We start from the raw sequence: 19,011 nt of genomic DNA on the forward strand, positions 1-19,011 counted from the left end.
CTTTTATCTGCATTTCACAGAATCACAGAATCCCAGAGTGTCAGGGGCTGAAGGGCCCTGGAAAGCTCATCCAGTGCAATCCCCCCATGGAGCAGGAACACCCAGATGAGGTTACACAGGAAGGTGTCCAGGCGGGTTGGAATGTCTGCACAGAAGGAGACTCCACATCCCCCTGGGCAGCCTGGGCCAGGCTCTGCCACCCTCACCCCAACAAGTTGCTTCTCAAATCTAAAGTGTAACCTCCTGTGTTCCAGTTTGCACCCACTGCCCCTTGTCCTGTCCCTGGTTGTCACCAGCAGAGCCTGGCTCCATCCTCCTGACACTGCCCCTTTCCATATTGATCCCATGAATGAGTCCCCCCTCAGTGTCCTCTTGTCCAGCTCCAGAGCCCCAGCTCCCTCAGCCTTTCCTCACACGGGAGATGCTCCACTCCCTGCAGCATCTTGGTGGCTGCGCTGGACTCTCTCCAGCAGTTCCCTGTCCTGCTGAACTGAGGGGCCACAGCTGGACACAAGATTCCAGGTGTGGTCTCCCCAGGGCAGAGCAGAGGGTCACTCTGGTCCACCTTGTGAGACGTGTGACTGAAGGTGACAGATAAGAGCAGAGCACTCTTTTAATCCGTAAGACAGGACCCTGAGAAAACTTCACAGGAATCAGTTCTTCACTACATTGCTGCTCCTTGCGTTCACAGGGCAGCAGAAATGCTCGGGCCCAGGTGAGAACGCCCGCGGAAGGGGCTGCCAGACACCGCTCCGGCTGATGCTCCGCAAGGACGCGCATCGTGTTCTGCCGGCGCTGCTCAGAGGGAACACTGAACATCCGCACGGAAAACCTGCACTGGGCTCGAGCAGCGTCTGTGTCGTGGGAACCAAGAGCCACGTCTCATCGCCGACCTCGTGTGTTCACACGACTGACCCAGTGATCGATACAGACTTATCTGCATTACAAGCACAGCTGAGCAAGGCCATGGGTGCTGCTTAAGAACCTTTTTAAAATGACCTTTCAGACAATAAAGACTGATTTCTCTCAATTTGTATTACATAAAAGCTAAAGAATTATTTAATTTCTATTAAGAAAGATGCCTAATTTTCTTTTGGCTATTAAAAATTGTATTAACCTCCAAAAATAAGAGAGTAACACACTTTTTCCTGTTAGGCTGATGTGAAGAAAATTCCTCTCTCATCCTGGTACTGTCAAACAGGATGAACATTTACAGAGAATGAGAGTGGGGAGTGATGAAAAAGTCAACAGGTTTTGCAGTCAGTTTGTATAAATTAAGATAAACGTGATATTGAAGCAAACCCAAACGTTTCTAACGTTCTGTAGAATCTCCTGCTGCTGTACAATAAGATATACTCTCAGACTATGACAACATTAGTCCGTGTCTTTGTAAGGCACAGACTTTTTCCTACCATTATCTTGCATAGGTACCACATTTATATATAGCCAGGTAACTGCTCACCTAAGGTGTATTTCAAAACATACCGTATCCTGCTTGGGAACTTGTGCCGAAATGGAAAGTAGTTGTTCTGTATCCAGGAATTTTGAGATAACTGTAAAACAAAAGTAAACAGATCAGAAATTGAATGGAAATTGTAACAAAATCTATTTTTTTTAATGAACACAATTACTTGGTGAAACTTTTGCTCATCTTTTTCATTCATTCTATCTTCACAAATTATTTACCAGGGGAAAAACAGGTTAAAAATTGCTGCTATCTAAATTATGTTGTCATAACTATACAGACTGTACCGAAGCATGCAGTGATTATTTTACAGGTGGACATATATCAATTCAGCAATATTCTTTGAGTCTGATTGAATCACACGTCTCTTGTGATAAAGATCAAGATTACACGATCCAGCTCCAGGTGCACTGACTCACACTCTGCTATTGTGTTTTGTTGAGTTTGTCTGGACCACTATGAAACAACAGGAAAAAATATCCATACACAACAAGTATAACATCAGTGGTGCCTTTATTTGTCTTTAATGTATACATAATGCACACTCGAATACTTCCAACTAGTCATAGAGGTAGAGACAAACTCCAATTCTTTGAAAAAGGTATTGGCTGACTTCTACCCATTTTATCTGAGAAACTCACTTTTCTTAGCAAAATCCTTGAGAAACATATCACTATCATAATAAAGATTATTTCCACTATGTGTCACCTGACAAATCGTTACAATTCAAACATACTGAGTCACATTGCATACTTCCACAGATTAGAAAAAAAAGTGTTTTAAAATAAATTTAATACGATGCATTAAAAATAAACTACCTAGTTGAATACACTCAGAAAACCAAAGAGTAAATATCAAATGAGGTTTCCAGGTAAGACTATCCTACAGATTTGAGGCGCGCTTTAGGGACACCCAGCGCCTCTGTTCACTGTATATTATATGAACTACAGCAGTTGAGACCCTGGGATGTGTAACATGCAAAAGCCATGAACATTAAAGTAATATTTATAAATCACAAGCATGTTATTTGGCTCCTCTATTGACTGAAAGTGACAGGAGTGAAGCATCTGAACGTGGTCTGTCCCACATTCATTCTTCACCACTCTGCAGCTGTTCTAGCAGGAGCTTCACACAGGTTTTCCCCATTTAAGAGCTTAGATGCCAAAATATCCCAATAAGAACCATAATGCTTCTTTACGTCTAGAATTGTCTTAAATATACGTCCTTCTATACCTGTTTCAGAGACTGCAACACTGCTTTGTGTATTAGCACGTAACATACGCCACTAAAGCTGTTTCAATTAACCGACTAGACAGAGTTTTCCTCTGGAATTTAACCCACGCATTAGAACCCCTGCAGACCAGAGCCCGGCTCCACCGGGCCACAGCTCCTCAGGGTCCGCCGCAGCCTGGCGGTTCCTCACGTCCCAGCGGCGCCGCCCCGGCCGCTGGTTCTGAGCCGCATGGCTGCAGCCCCGGACACGGCCCTGGGACCGCCCGCGGCACAGACCCCAGCCCAGCGCCACGGGCGGGACCGCGGGCGCGAGTCCAGCGCTGCTGCTGCCTGAACCCCAGGGCCTGCAGCCAACTGCCCACGCGCACCCAGGTCCGGGGCTGGCGTTGGACCTTCTTCTCCGCTCTGACGAACCCAAGAGTATGGCCAGAACAACAAAACCGAACGCAATGTCCTTCTTCCACCTTCCTTCCTTTCCTACGGTCACAAACCATACGGCTGACCTCGCCAAACAAGCTGTCTCAACAAAACCGAACAGAAACACCTTTGGAATGAAGCACATACCTGGGCATGACCATGTTCTCAGAAGGTAAGAGAATGGGTGTCGATTCCCCCCCAGAAAGCGAGTCGTGTCCATACCATTTACATCAGTTCTGACAACTGGGGGCTCAGGGGCTGCTTCCCGGGTGAGGGGGCACCGTTCCCGAGGGCTCGGCCCCACCGCCCGGTAATACCGCCCGGTAATACTGCCTGGCCACACTGCCCAGTAATACCACCCGGTAATACCGCCCGGTAATACCGCCTGGCCACACTGCCCAGTAATACCACCCGGTAATACCGCCCGGTAATACCGCCTGGTAATACCGCCCAGTAATACTGCCCGGTAATACCGCCTGGCCACACTGCCCAGTAAATACTGCCCGGTAATACCGCCTGGCCACACTGCCCAGTAATACCACCCGGCAACACCGCCCGGCATCTCAGCGCCGCTGCCACGGGAACAAAACACCCCACGAGGAGCGACCGAGGGCTCAGCCGCAGCTCCACTCTGGTTTTGAACGTTCCCCAGCACAGGCTGATGTCCCCACTGTAACACACAGAGGTGAGGGGGAACCTCCCCCTCCCACATTCAAAACTCCATTTAGAATATAAAGAGATTTTACCAAGAACGTATCAAATATTGACACAATCGGATCAGACAGCACATGTATACCACACTGTAACCTGAAATGGGACTTTCAAAGCTGCTGCTGTGCTGTCCCGTTGCTGACGCTGTGTGAGCTGACACAGGCAGGCGGCAGAACAACCAGAGGCCACAGGTGCAACACAAAGAGCAAATGTATTGTTGCTCACTGCTGCCGGGGGATTCCCAAACACACCTCAGCTCACACCAGTGCGGCCGCAGGCTGCGGAATTCGGGAGCGTTCAGAGACTGGGGCAGTTCCCTTGGGGTGCAGCCTCCGTATCAACATCTTGCCATAACTGGTCATTTTGTTTTCCTGGACATCCAGGTTTAGAAAACCAATGTTTCCACAGTGCTTCTCATCACCTTCGGTTAGGAAAGCCAGACCTTCCGTTACCTTTTCTAAGCACAAACAATTATATTTTAATACACACCAAAGCCATTTGTGTCAAAGCTATAACAACATCTTTAGGCCACGACATCTGATAGAGTGCACACACTGAAACTATGGAATTATACAGAGAAAGCACAGCCCTGACATTTACAAGTGTTCAGATGCTTTTATGCCAAGGGTGTTTTTGCAGGTTATATTCACCTTGTGTGAACAAGTGACAATGACTCACAAGCTTTGCTTTGGAGATACATCTCATCAAATACCAGCCCTGCCCGAAGCCATTCAGACAAAAGCCGCGGGCCCATGTGGGCTGTGCGTGTGTGTGCTCGGGGAGCCAAAGGGAGATCAGACACCCCAGGAGCCACCCTGCAGCCCTGGCCGCGCCAACTGCGAGTCTCTGGTCACTTCCCATGGGTTCTTCACCCTTTCCATTTCACAGGGAAGCTGTCAGGTACTCAGCGAGGAAACACGGACGTCCCCGGCAGCGAGTCACTGTGATGACAGCCTCTGGGTTCAGCCGTGTTTAAAAAAGCAGGAAGGAAACAGAGCTGGAGTCTTCATAAGGAGAAAGTGCAACTGAGCGTCAGCTACTGCATCCTCCTGAACTTCTCAATGTGCTTCCAAACTGGCAATTATGCAAACAGTTCAATTATGACAGTGCCAGAAATTATCAAAACAATGCAAATAGTGTTATCAGAAAGGTCCAGTCAATTGGTTCCCATTTTTTCCCCATAATTGCCCAGCAAAATGTCAAGACAATCTGAATCTACCCTTCAGCTTCCTCACCAGGGCCCGATTGCTGGAGCAGAGGTCAGTGGTGCTGTGCTGGTTCCACAGGAGACCCTGTCTCGATCCGTGTTTGTAGACAAGGACGCCGCAGAAATGGGTTGGAACAGACGGGTGTCAGGCCGGAGGAGACAGTCGGGCTCTGTGTAGTGCCCGTAAGTGTGGGATCCCGTGGAGCCAGCGGAGGTGCTCGGTGCCCAGTTGGAATATCTTGACACTGTTAAAAACTGTCAGATGGCTGCTCTGTCTAGTTTGTAATTTCTGTAAATGCAGTAATGCTGAGGGGTTTGGGGTTTGATAAAGAAGACACGACCGCCTGCTCTCCTCACCTTGCATTTGGTGCGGGTAGCTGACGCAGAGCCGTGCCCTGCGGCAGGATGAGTGCGGGCAGTCACACAGAGCCGTGCCCTGCGGCAGGACGAGTGCGGGCAGTCACATAGAGCCGTGCCCTGCGGCAGGACGAGTGCGGGCAGTCACACAGAGCCGTGCCCTGCGGCAGGACGAGTGCGGGCAGTCACACAGAGCCGTGCCCTGCGGCAGGACGAGTCCGGGCAGTCACACAGAGCCGTGCCCTGCGGCAGGACGAGTGCAGGCAGTCACACAGAGCCGTGTCCTGCGGCAGGACGAGTCCGGGCAGTCACACAGAGCCGTGCCCTGCGGCAGGATGAGTGCGGGCAGTCACACAGAGCCGTGTCCTGCGGCAGGATGAGTGCGGGCAGGCACGCAGAGCCGTGCCCTGCGGCAGGACGAGTGCGGGCAGTCACGCAGAGCCGTGTCCTGCGGCAGGATGAGTGCAGGCAGGCACACAGAGCCGTGCCCTGCGGCAGGATGAGTGCGGGCAGTCACGCAGAGCCGTGTCCTGCGGCAGGATGAGTGCGGGCAGTCACGCAGAGCCGTGTCCTGCGGCAGGATGAGTGCGGGCAGTCACGCAGAGCCGTGCCCTGCGGCAGGACGAGTGCGGGCAGTCACGCAGAGCCGTGCCCTGCGGCAGGATGAGTGCGGGCAGTCACGCAGAGCCGTGCCCTGCGGCAGGACGAGTGCAGGCAGTCACACAAAGCCGTGCCCTGCGGCAGGACGAGTGCAGGCAGTCACACAGAGCCGTGCCCTGCGGCAGGACGAGTGCAGGCAGTCACACAGAGCCGTGCCCTGCGGCAGGATGAGTGCAGGCAGTCACACAGAGCCGTGCCCTGCGGCAGGATGAGTGCAGGCAGTCACACAGAGCCGTGCCCTGCGGCAGGATGAGTGCGGGCAGTCACACAGAGCCGTGCCCTGCGGCAGGATGAGTGCAGGCAGTCACACAGAGCCGTGCCCTGCGGCAGGATGAGTGCAGGCAGGCACACAGAGCCGTGCCCTGCGGCAGGATGAGTGCGGGCAGTCACACAGAGCCGTGCCCTGCGGCAGGATGAGTGCAGGCAGGCACACAGAGCCGTGCCCTGCGGCAGGATGAGTGCAGGCAGTCACACAGAGCCGTGCCCTGCGGCAGGATGAGTGCGGGCAGTCACACAGAGCCGTGCCCTGCGGCAGGATGAGTGCGGGCAGTCACACAGAGCCGTGCCCTGCGGCAGGATGAGTGCGGGCAGTCACACAGAGCCGTGCCCTGCGGCAGGATGAGTCCGGGCAGTCACACAGCGCCGTGCCCTCCTCCAGGGCCTGAAACGCTCGGTACACCAGGGAGTCCGCAGGCTCCTCCTTGGTCCAGTCCTGCAAGTCACAGAGACACGGGCGCAGAGTTGTCAGCAGACATGGACACGGGACGGCCCTCCTGCCTCCCCCGGGACAGGCTCTGCTGCCAGGCCTGGGCAGACACTGCCCTGTCACCCTACGGGTCCCCAAAGGCACCGCAGGAGGGACCTTGCTCCACAGCCACCCTGCACCCCAGGGCCCCCCAGCTCAGCACACAGCTCCAGGAGCTCGCATGAAGCCCAGAGACCATCGCCCCTCTGGGGAAAGCGCAGCCCAAAGCTCCCCCGTGCGACTGCCCTGCTACAGGCACTCAGCAGCAGGGGCTGTGTCACCTCCTGCTTCGAGGACAGCTCAAAGCTGCCAGCATCACCCTCAGCCTGGATGGCAGAGCTGACCTCAGCGACACTGCACCAGGACGAGCTTGAGCTGCATCTCCTGAGGGCAAAGAGAGCAAAGCACCCCTTGAACTGCAGGGCTGAGAGGTGGGAGAGGAGTATGGGCAGGGGGACACACAGGGGTTTGCATCTGGGTGTTGAGGACAAACCCTTCCTTGGGGGATCTTTAGAAAGAGTTTGTCCATCTTGGTACACCTCGGCCCCAAGGGGCTGGAATGAGGGCACCCAGGCGTCCCTGTCCCTGCACGGCTCGTGCTCCTACCCTCTGTGTGACTCTGGAGAGCCGCAGCATGGTGCCCATGATCTCTCTATCCACGTGGGCGAGCAGCTGCTCCCTGGGGGCACGCAGAGCGATGCCGCCGTACACGCACATCAGAGCAGCACGAGTGGCCCGAGGTCCCTCTGTGCCCTGCGGCGGCTGTGCCTGTGACAACAGAGATGTCCCCAGACGTCAGCCCCGGTCCTGCCCGCACCCTCACCAGCTCCTTCCTTCCCTGGGCACCTCCCGGCAGCTCCTCGAGCTGTGAGCTCCGGGGCCGGAGCTGTTCCCGTCCTGCAGCCGGGGCTCTGGGGCTCTGGCACGGGATGGGGAGCAGGGAGCAGCCAGCATCGCACACACTGCTGGCGGATTTACCGCTGCCCTTCCCAACACAGCTCAGGGGCCCCAATGCCGGGACACCCCTCTGAAACACAGGTCTTGGGCAGCTCTTACAAGAGGGCTGATATAAACACAGCTGCCACAGTTTGGCTACAGAAGGTGTAGAAGGGAAAATAAGGTCAACAAAAGGAAAGCCAAAGAGCGAAACCCTGGATCCTTTACCTTCCAGCCCGTGGAAGTCTCATAAAACCTGTCTCTGGTGAAAGCGGTCACTGTGTCCTAGACCAGGTTGAAGTGGGTCTCAGCAGCACGGGACACCACAGAAATCATCCTCTGCATCCACAGGGAAATGGGGAGTGGGCTTCAGCCCGGGCACTCAGCTGTGGCCAGTGACAATGGCCAGGCAGGACGATGCAATAAGGGGGAAACAGCAGCGATGGGCACATCAGGGAGGTCTGGAGCAGGGCCAGGACCAGCCCTCCCTCTGCCCCAGGAACAGGTAGAGGATGCTCAGGACATGAGCATCACCTCACCTGGGCCTCAGAGAGCTCCACAGAGTCTGTGTCCTGGAGGAACCTCAGCACCTGCCCTTGGACATGGCTGAGGTCCCGGAACCTGCCAGCGCTGTCCCGAGAGCCTTGTAGAGGAAAAGCTGAAAGAGAAGAGGCTGAGCCCGAGATGCGGCCACAGCCCGACCTGTCAGGAGAGGGCCGGCCCAGGACTGACCCGATTTCCCCAGGGGCAGGCGGGACTGCCCGCAGCGCCAGGCCGGGCAGCACAGGGGAAGCGCAGCTTGGGGGTGAAGCAGTGAAAACTGCCGGTGTGGGCAGAGTCCCGGTGTGGGGCAGGAGACAAACCTCCCAGGAGCCGGGGGCAGAGCTGCCCAGCTGCCGGCTCAGCTGCCGGCTCAGGCCCACGCTCCAGGTCTCGTCCTCAATGGGCTCCAGGGACACTTACAGGAACTGGGGGGAAGAGCAGAGGAAGCGGGTGTCCCCCTGCCCTTGGCCAGGGCCCTTCCCACACCCACGTGTCCTGGGATGCTGCTGGGGAGAGCTGCTGCAATGGCAGCGTCTGCCCTGCCAAGCCCAGCCCTCTTTTCACCAGCTCCCCACAACCCTGTCTGCTCCCTCTGCTCCCCGTCCGTTTGTGACACCCCGAGGATGCTGCACCTTAAGCACGTGCTGCTCCCACTCTGCAGAGTCCAGGGAGCTCTCGGCTCTTCCTAGAAAGCAAGAGGAAGCAAAAGCTCTGCTGCTGCTCAAGCTCACACCAAAGAAGAGCCCGGTGGTCTCCTCTGCGGTCAGACCTCCCGAAAGTCCCAGGCCATCAGGCCGGAAAGGGCCCACAAGCGCCTGTGCCAAAGCCCTCGCAATGCCACAGACACAGGAGGGAACCCAGGGGCATTTGTCAGAGCCACTGCATTCATGCTGGGGAAGGACACTCTGACCATCGCCGATCCCCACTGTGTGACCACTGGGAAGCTGCATTTTCCTGCCCTCCCTCCCCTCCAGCCTCTCCCCCTACGCATACTTTATCCGCCAGGTGCTGCAGCAGGAGGGGGTCTCGGTGGCCCACGCTGTCCCCAAGGCCCCGCGGGTCCAGCCCTGCAGGGCCTGCAGCAGCTGCAAGGCAGCGACTGCGCGGCCGCTGCTGGTGCGAGGAGCCGCCGCCAGCCCCTGGGCGAGGGCAGCAGAGACGGGTCACCCTGCCGGCAGAGCCACCCACGCCCGCCCCGAGGCAGGACCGGGATCCCCGCGGGGCTCGGGCGAGCTCGGGAGCGATGCCAGAAAAGCTCTTTCTTTCCCCAGGGCCCCGCTACTCACCAGCGGTCGAGCCAGCCTGCCTGCAGACCCCGGGATCCGGCCGCAGCGAGCGCTCCGCAGGCTCCCGGCCCTCACCCCCCGTTAACACGGGGTATCCACCGGGACACGGACGCGCCTGCGGACACAGCAATTGACGATTGAAGGGCCCGGCGCGTTCTGATTGGTGGCTTTCCACGCCGCTGCGGCGTCTCATTGGCTGCTCCTCCCCGAGCAGGAGCTCCCCAGAGCTGCGCGCACAGAGCACGCGTGGGGTCTGAAAGAGCCTTTTCCACAGACGTCTCAGGCATTGAGCTTGGCGTGGTGCACGCGGCCTCCTGACCCTCGGGGGTGACCAACCAGACCCCCACCTCCGGGACGGTCCACGCACGCTGCCCAGTCTCTGCTCCCCCTGCAGCCCCCACTGCCCTCCCGCCCCTGCAAAACCAGCCCAACTGCCTTCTGCTTTTTGCCCCAAGACAGCTCCCTTAGTGCCCATTTCTGAGCCTAGAACCCAGCTGCCGAGCCTGTTCTCCAGTCCCCAAAATGCAGGATTTGGCCTCTGTTTCTGAGCCCAAAGCGACACAACTCAGCCTGTTTCCGAGCCCCCAAATTCAGCCGCAGGAGCGTGTTTTTCAAGCCTCGGGAAGGGAAAGCTTCGTCTCCATTTGTGGCCCCAAACAGCTGCTTTCTGGCCCGTTTGCAGCGCCCGTGTGTGATGCTGAGGGACGGGGGAGCTCAGCCCCCCGCAGCCCTGCAGCCCCACCCGCCCGCTGCCGCAGGAGCCCCCCGGACCGGCCCCGCCCGACCCGCAGCGACAGCGGCAGGAGCTGCCCGGCCGCAGCGAGGGGCAGCGGGGACGGGGTGGGGCTGCTCCTGCTCCCCCCGCCCGGACACGAGCTCGGCCCCGGCGCTGCTTAAGAAACTCTACGTTTAAAAGCCAAGGGGCTGTTTTTAAAGAGTCTGTTAGTTTACCGATTTAACGGGATGAGAAGTAGAAAGGTGCACGGGAAGGTTGGGTGGGACGTGCGGGGGTGCCCTGCAGCGGGGCATTCACCTGGGACAAGGCGCAGCACAGCGGAGAACGCGCTCCGGAGAATCGGCCCACGGCAGAGACTCCCCAGCGATGCCCCCGCGCGTCCTGCGGAGCGAGAGAGAGAGAGAGAGAGAGAAGGAGCCGCGGAGGGGCTCTGTCTGCTTCGGGTAGAGAGCAACGAACCGCCGCCGCCATCCCTGTCAGGCCTTTTCTCCCGCAACAGAGAAACAACGAAACAGAAAAACCACCAGTTCTGTTTTTCACCATTACAAGGTCCCCCGGGGGGGTGCACCGTTCCCGGAGGCACTGCAATACCGGGACGATGCGCGGAGCGGAGGGAGCAAGCTCCGGATCCAACTCCCAGGCCCAAAAATCCGTTTAATATAAAGTCCTCTCATCGAGGACGTATCAGATATTAAACTGATAAGAACAGATACTACACTTGATCTTAGCCAAAAGGCCGAGAAGCGATACTCGCCCGCCCGCGCCGCCACGCCCCGCCCGCGCCCCACACGCTCTCACCTCACGGTCACGCTCCTCGCGCCCGCACCCGCCTCCCGCCTCTTTCCCCGCTCCGCTCCGCTCCCCTCGCCCCCTCCCTCCCGCGGGCTCCGCGGCCGCTCACCCCCCGAGCCCCGGACACCCCCGCGCCGGGGCCTCCCGGCGGCCCGCGCGAGCCCTCGGCTGCGCTATTTGCGTAGCCACGCCTCCATTCGCTTTCGCCCCGCCCCTCGTTCCCTGCGCCCCGCCCCTTCTCGTTCCTCTCCGCCCGCTGCTCGGCGCCACGCGCATCGCAATTCGCGTTCTCCCTGCCCAACCGCCTCCCTGCCCAGCCCCACACGATTCGCATCTTCGGCACGACCGTTCCTGCTGTTCGATTCCGCTCGGCCTCACTCATTTCTGCAGCGTTTCTGCGTCCAGTTCGAGTTCGTCCTTTTTCTTGCCGGTAATGTTTCTCATTCCCGGCGGTCCGTTCGACCGCCGATCTTCTGATTTGCATGTCCCCGCCCTCAGTGGCCCCACGGAGCCTGGCCACAGAGCGCCACTGCGCATGCGCGGCTTCGGCGGGGCAGCGCCGCGGACCCGCCAGCGGGCGGCAGCAGCGCGCACCCGCCGGGACGCGCTTGGGGCTTCTTCCCACCCTCGGCTTTGGGGGGCGGCTGCGGGGGCTGTTTGTTCCCCCCGGCCCGTTGCAGACCCAGATCCAGGGTGCTGGGGCTACTCCTGCGCTCTGGCGGAGGCTCCGCGCTGTGTGCGCGGCCCCGCATGACGAGTCCCCATTTCGCAGGATCACAGAGGGGCTGGGGTTGGAAGGGACCTCCAGAGATCACCTAGTCTGACCCACCTAGAGCAGATTGCACAGGAGCGGGACGTTTGGGGGGAACCGGCCCCAAATCGCAGTGAGAAAAGCGGGAAAAGGAGACGTGGCAGCTTTTCAAATGCTTTGATATCTTTTTTTGCTTTTTTCTTCAGAAGCATATTGAGCCAGGTAGAGTTGGTAAATCCTTTCTATAAACAGGGTGTCTTTGCATTTAAAAACCTTATACACCACTGATGCCTCTTCATACATCTGTAGATGTATTTAGGGGATATATTGGTGCTCTTTCTGCCACACTGGCCCTCCTCAGGATGGACCCGAGCGGGGCTGCGCAGCCAAGGCAGGGTGGGCGAGTGCCTGCAGGGTGCTGACCCAAGCGGGGCTGCGCAGCCAAGGCGGGGTGGGCGAGTGCCCGCAGGGTGCTGACCCGAGCGGGGCTGCGCAGCCAAGGCAGGATGGGCGAGTGTCCGCAGGGTGCTGACCTGAGCGGGGCTGCGCAGCCAAGGCGGGTTGGGCGAGTGCCCACAGGGTGCTGACCCGAGCGGGGCTGCGCAGCCAAGGCAGGGTGGGCGAGTGCCCGCAGGGTGCTGACCCGAGCGGGGCTGCGCAGCCAAGGCGGGGTGGGCGAGTGCCCGCAGGCACCGTGATGCCACCAAAGAGCCTGCAGGGACCCAAAGGCAGGCAGGGTAATAGCGGAGGAACTGGAAGGAAACGGGTTTCTGAGGGAACCGGGTGGGAGTAAAAAGCTCATGAGAGGTCCAGAGGCAAATGGATGTGTCCTGAGGAGAGCAAATCCAAAGTGAAGACCAGCAGCAGCAACATAAAGGTAAATTGGGATTTAATTCTGATCGTGTACTTAAAAGAGTCTCTCAGGCCTATGAATGACTGGTCCTTTTCAGGAAGAACACACGTTTTTACTTCAAATACTGAAGACTGCACTGAACAGAAAGTGGATTGAGTCCCAGGACCACCTGCCATCCACACACGAAACAACACATCGATTCCCATCGTGTCCCATTCATTAGATTTCAACGGGCACCCAGGTGCTCAAAAGTTAATTACACCGACAGCACGTATTACTGAAAATTTAGTTAAACAAATAAAGGGCTATTTTCAACGTGCCTATAAAATTAGAACAAAGAAACAGAAGTGGAACACTTGACCCTAAAGAAAGTAACAGGCAGCTCTTAATTTATCATAGACTAAAGTTGATTCTTTCACTTGAAACATTTGTAGCTATCAACAGACCAATTCCGGAACAGGGCATGCTCTGTTAACTGCGATTTTCCATCAGCTGCTCTGCACTGGCAGCACATTTGCCTTTTCTCCAGGTCTGGTGTGGAATATCTGTAGTGTCCTTGAACTCACACACATTTCTCCCCAACGTCCCAGCCCCATACGTGCGATTACCTGAGCAGCACGTGGAATCGACCGCGCAGGAGTTTCTTCACCTGACGCAGGATGCGGCACCGGCAAAAGAGGAGGCAAATTGGGAGCTGATTTTGGCTCTGCCTGCTGCGCGCCCCAGTCCGGGCTTTCGACAACGCTGTAAATGAATTGCTGGCAAAAAATTGAGTATTAGGATTAAACACCATAGTTGTACATTGTATAAATGCTGCTCTCGGCAGCGGACACAGAAGAGCTGCGCGCACAGAGCACGCGTGGGGTCTGAAAGAGCCTTTTCCAGAGACGTCTCAGACACTGAGCTTGGCGTGGTGCACGCGGCCTCCTGACCCTCGGGGGTGACCAACCAGACCCCCACCTCCGGGACGGTCCACGCACGCTGCCCAGTCCCTGCTCCCCCTGCAGCCCCCACTGCCCTCCCGCCCCTGCAAAACCAGCCCAACTGCCTTCTGCTTTTTGCCCCAAGACAGCTGCCTTAGTGCCCATTTCTGAGCCTAGAACCCAGCTGCTGAGCCTGTTCTCCAGTCCCCAAAATGCAGGATTTGGCCTCTATTTCTGAGCCCAAAGCGACGCAACTCAGCCTGTTTCCGAGCCCCCAAATTCAGCCGCAGGAGCGTGTTTTTCAAGCCTCGGGAAGGGAAAGCTTCGTCTCCATTTGTGGCCCCAAACAGCTGCTTTCTGGCCCATTTGCAGCGCCCGTGTGTGATGCTGAGGGACGGGGGGAGCTCAGCCCCCCGCAGCCCTGCAGCCCCACCCGCCCGCTGCCGCAGGAGCCCCCCGGACCGGCCCCGCCCGACCCGCAGCGACAGCGGCAGGAGCTGCCCGGCCGCAGCGAGGGGCAGCGGGGACGGGATGGGGCTGCTCCTGCTCCCCCCGCCCGGACACGAGCTCGGCTCTAGAAGCCCCGACAACCCCGGGGCGGCGCTCGTCCCCGCGCCGCTCCCGCCGCGCCACTCCCGCCCCAGGGGCCGGCTCGCTGCCCCACTCGCTCGCCGCTCCGCTGGGCTCGGCCCGCACCCGCCGCGCCCCGCACCCGCCGCGCCCCGCACCCGCCGCGCCGCCATGCTGCTCCTGGCACGGCGCACGCGCCGGACGCCCACGGCGCTGCGCGTGTCGAGAAGAGACTCGTGTGCGTGTCCAGAAGAGACTCGTGTGCGCGGCACCAGTTTCCAGTGTAACGCAAAGTGTCCCAGAGCCGCACAGCGACATCGGGTCCGGCCACACGCAGGGCAGCCGGCGCGCGCCGGTCGGCTGTTCCCGCCGCCCCTCCCCACGCTGCCCCAGCACCCCCCTTCTCGGGGCGGACCTGAACGACGCCTGCGCAGCCGGCCAAGCGCGGCCGGGGCGGAAGAGCGGACCTGAGTGAGGACTGCCGCTCCCCTCGGAGGCCGAGCCCCCCAACCTCCGCCGCTCCTCGCTGCGGTCCAGTCGACGTGGAGAAAGGCGGAGTTGGGGGGCGGGTTTGCAGTTATTCGGGTAAATCATCGGCGGGTGTTTGCGACAACGGGGCTCCGAAGGCTCTTCTTTTAATCACCAGCTCGTTATACCGAAAGGACACCAGTGCGGGCACAGTCCCCCCCAAATACAGCTCAGCGCAAGCCGGGGCTGCGGAGCGGGGGGGCTGTCGGAGCTTTAATCCTCTGGTTTCGGGGGCGCTTTTTCCGTTTGGGGCATTTTCCCCGGCGCGCTGGGAAGCGGCAATTTTGCACCTCAGCGCAGTGCCCGCAGGTTAGAAAACCCCAAACTGCAGAGGAGTTGATTAATGAAAGGGCTCCGTGACACTGCTTGGAGCTAAAGGTGCTGAAAAAAAAAACCAGAACAACCGAAAAAACAGCCACGGCCACCCTCCCCTCCCCCTTTTTTAATTTGGACTTTCCGCCTTTTAAGTGAAATTAAAAATATTGGTGTTTTCAGCAGTGCAGGTGGGGAGGAAACGGCTCCAAAAACATCCCTAGAACCACCCGCATTTAACCCAAATTTGCCTGGGAGGGAGGGGGGAGAATAAATGCATTCCAGTGTCACTAGGCTGTCCAGTTCCCTCTCCCACCAGCCTTTTCCCCTCTTGCCCCCGTTTGCTGGGATAAAATGTCATCATTTAATTTCTTCCATTTCATTGCTTCCCGCGCTCTGAAAAGAGGCTTTTTCTCCCCAAACCAAAGCTGAGCAGGATGCTTCTCCCCTACCTAAACTCCCACCCTGCTACCACCCACCCCCGCCCCACCCCCAAAAAACCACAACAGGTGCGTCCGAGCGTTTATTTTAGCTGAAAATTGGCTTTGAAAATTAAGCTTTGAAAATTGCCTGTAGGGGCGGCCGGCAGCGTGGAAGTGACTCCGGCACTTCTAACTGTTAGACTGTATTTGAAGGAACTGGAGAACTCATCGCTTAGGAGAATATTAAGGTAGCGACCTTTAAAGAACATCCAGCCTCGTAACCGTCGAATCTTTGTACTCGGCAATCATACCCTATTCTTAAATTGGCATAGATTTACGACATAGTCTTTTAAAACAGGTAACTGAGAGGCAACTGAGAAACATGAGAACGTAACTCAGCATTGCTTAAACAGATCGCTTGTGTTGGTAACGACGATGCCATTTTTCTGTCACTCTAAGGCATGTCTGAGCAACTGGCCAGGGGCGGACCCGTGGAGGGGCACCCCCGGTCCGGCCCGGCGCTGCTTAAGAAACGGTACATTGAAAAGCCGAGTCTGTTAGTTTGCAGATTGTACGGGATGAGAAGTAGAAAGGCGCACGGGGGGGTTGGGTGGGACGTGCGGGGGTGCCCTGCAGCGGGGCATTCACCTGGGACAAGGCGCAGCCCAGCGGAGCCGCGGAGGGGCTCTGTCTGCTTCGGGTAGAGAGCAACGAACCGCCGCCGCCATCCCTGTCAGGCCTTTTCTCCCGCAACAGAGAAACAACGAAACAGAAAAACCACCAGTTCTGTTTTTCACCATTACAAGGTCCCCCGGGGGGGTGCACCGTTCCCGGAGGCACTGCAATACCGGGACGATGCGCGGAGCGGAGGGAGCAAGCTCCGGATCCAACTCCCAGGCCCAAAAATCCGTTTAATATAAAGTCCTCTCATCGAGGACGTATCAGATATTAAACTGATAAGAACAGATACTACACTTGATCTTAGCCAAAAGGCCGAGAAGCGATACTCGCCCGCCCGCGCCGCCACGCCCCGCCCGCGCCCCACACGCTCTCACCTCACGGTCACGCTCCTCGCGCCCGCACCCGCCTCCCGCCTCTTTCCCCGCTCCGCTCCGCTCCCCTCGCCCCCTCCCTCCCGCGGGCTCCGCGGCCGCTCACCCCCCGAGCCCCGGACACCCCCGCGCCGGGGCCTCCCGGCGGCCCGCGCGAGCCCTCGGCTGCGCTATTTGCGTAGCCACGCCTCCATTCGCTTTCGCCCCGCCCCTCGTTCCCTGCGCCCCGCCCCTTCTCGTTCCTCTCCGCCCGCTGCTCGGCGCCACGCGCATCGCAATTCGCGTTCTGCCCGCCCACCCGCCTCCCTGCCCAGCCCCACACGATTCGCATCTTCGGCACGACTGTTCCTGCTGTTCCATTCCGCTCGGCCTCACTAATTTCTGCAGCGTTTCTGTGTCCAGTTCGAGTTCTTCCTTTTTCTTGCCGGTAATGTTTCTCATTCCCGGCGGTCCGTTCGACCGCCGATCTTCTGATTTGCATGTCCCCGCCCACAGTGGCCCCACGGAGCCTGGTCACAGACCGCCACTGCGCATGCGCGGCTTCGGCGGGGCAGCGCCGCGGACCCGCCAGCGGGCGGCAGCAGCGCGCACCCGCCGGGACGCGCTTGGGGCTTCTTCCCACCCTCGGCTTTGGGGGGCGGCTGCGGGGGCTGTTTGTTCCCCCCGGCCCGTTGCAGACCCAGATCCAGGGTGCTGGGGCTACTCCTGCGCTCTGGCGGAGGCTCCGCGCTGTGTGCGCGGCCCCGCATGACGAGTCCCCCTTTGGGGCTGATTCACCCGTAATGGGGGTGAGAAAAGTGGGAGAAGGGGAAGTGGCAGCTTTTGTAAGGGTTTTTATATCTTCTTTTCTTAGAATTATATTAAGTCAGCTTGATTTTTAAAATAATTTCCTTTAAGAGCGTTTCTTTGCATTTAAAAACTTTTATGTTAACAACATTTATTCTTATGTATCTTACTATATCTATATATTTATTTAGGGAATATATTTGTTGTCTATATATTACAGAGTCCTACTTTAATATATATCTCTTTAGACATCTACACATTCACTTAGATATTTATTTAGACTGAGATATCTGTTTACACTTATAGAGAAGATATATATACATAAGTATATATAGTTATATATAAATATAGATTAGAACTGATAATTAGGAGCAAGGTTTGGAGCTGCTGCCCCAGCGCAACACCCAGGGCTGACACCCAGGTGCACCAAACCCCACTAATACTGGGCCCAGCCGCAGCTCACCCGCAAGTCCTGGTGTCAGCAGACGGTCGGGCTGTGGGACGCCGGGAATCCCCCCAGGAGCCAAACCTTTTGAGTCTCTCTGTTGCGTTTTGGGGCCGCACGGCTTCACTAGGGGCTGGCACCGCTGGGCCGTGGAGGTTTGTCTGGTGCCTGCTGGGTGCAGCCCAGAATTCGTGTTCCATGAAGTTCATTTCAGTCTCAGCCCTGAACGAGGGGCTCGGGCTGCGGGCCAGTGGTTGGAGCAGCTTCGGGTACCCGCCTGTCCCAGCCCCACGTCCCAGCCCCACGTCCCAGCCCCACGTCCCCCAGCACCTCGAGATTGTGCCAATGGGCAAGTGGATTTCAACAGTGCCGGCAGCAAGACCAAAATCACCTTCCCCAGCTGCCCCCCCAGGGAACGGCTCCGGCTGTTGCTGCGGGTGGGCGAGGGGCCAGCTCTGCTCACCCTGTGTCCCTAAATGGCCCAAACCTCACCCCGAACCCCCCAAAACCAGACTCTTCCACCAAAGCCCCACTCAGACACCAGCCCTAACCCTCCCACTGCAGCCCCGTTTGCTTTCCCTTTTATTTTTTAGCAAAATTAATCAAATTTCATCCTCTTGTTCCTCACCAGGTTTTCACAGACTGAAAATTCCCCTTCAATGCCATTTTTTGCAGCTCTGCCTTGAAATGGGAAAAGCCCAAAGGAATATCTTGTTTTCCACCACAGCTTCGCAGTGCTCATCCCAGGTCCCTTTTCCAAAGCAAAACTCGGCTTGAATGCACATTTTTTCACACATTTAATTATTATTCTTTAAAGAGGAAAAAAAATTGAGAGAAAATTCCACACAGACCCAGAGCAGAGCAGGACTTTGAATGCTGGGGAGAGGGGCTGCACTCAAGGGCTATTTTTTTGGCCAATTTAATGGTTTTTTGCTCATTTTTTCCCATCCCCATCACACCGCGTTTCTCCACAAGAAAATACTTCTGATGGGAGAACAGGTAGATTTGTTTCACTGGCTGTTTATCAATAGAAACAAGACCTGGAAAAACAGGGAGAACACCCCCCCCCCCCCCCCCCCCCCAAACCAAACAACAACAACAACAACAAATTCAAAACCACTCAATTTGAGGGAAAAAAGGGGGGGGGGGGGGGGCTTTGCTGCTGCTGGTGGGCATCTTGTAGGAAGGTTTTGCAAGTCACTGCTTAGGATTTGCGGAGAAAGTGGGGGAAAATGGGAGAAAACCACTTCTTGCGCCTACTGGGATTGCTTGGGCTGGGAC

At 57.3% G+C, this 19,011-nt stretch overlaps 1 long non-coding RNA gene across 1 annotated transcript; it reads right to left on the reverse strand.

Moving 5' to 3' along the window:
- Window positions 1-6,735: 6,735 nt before the first annotated feature.
- LOC308037418 lies at window positions 6,736-8,099 on the reverse strand. Its single transcript, XR_013921796.1, has 3 exons — window positions 7,960-8,099; window positions 7,402-7,563; window positions 6,736-6,762 (listed from the first exon to the last, which is right to left on the reverse strand). It is a non-coding gene; the product is annotated as an uncharacterized lncRNA (long non-coding RNA).
- Between the last annotated feature and the right edge of the window lie 10,912 nt (window positions 8,100-19,011).

Source organism: Nesoenas mayeri, assembly GCF_963082525.1.
Source record: "Nesoenas mayeri genome assembly, chromosome: 2".
NCBI classification, from domain to species: Eukaryota; Metazoa; Chordata; class Aves; order Columbiformes; family Columbidae; genus Nesoenas; species Nesoenas mayeri.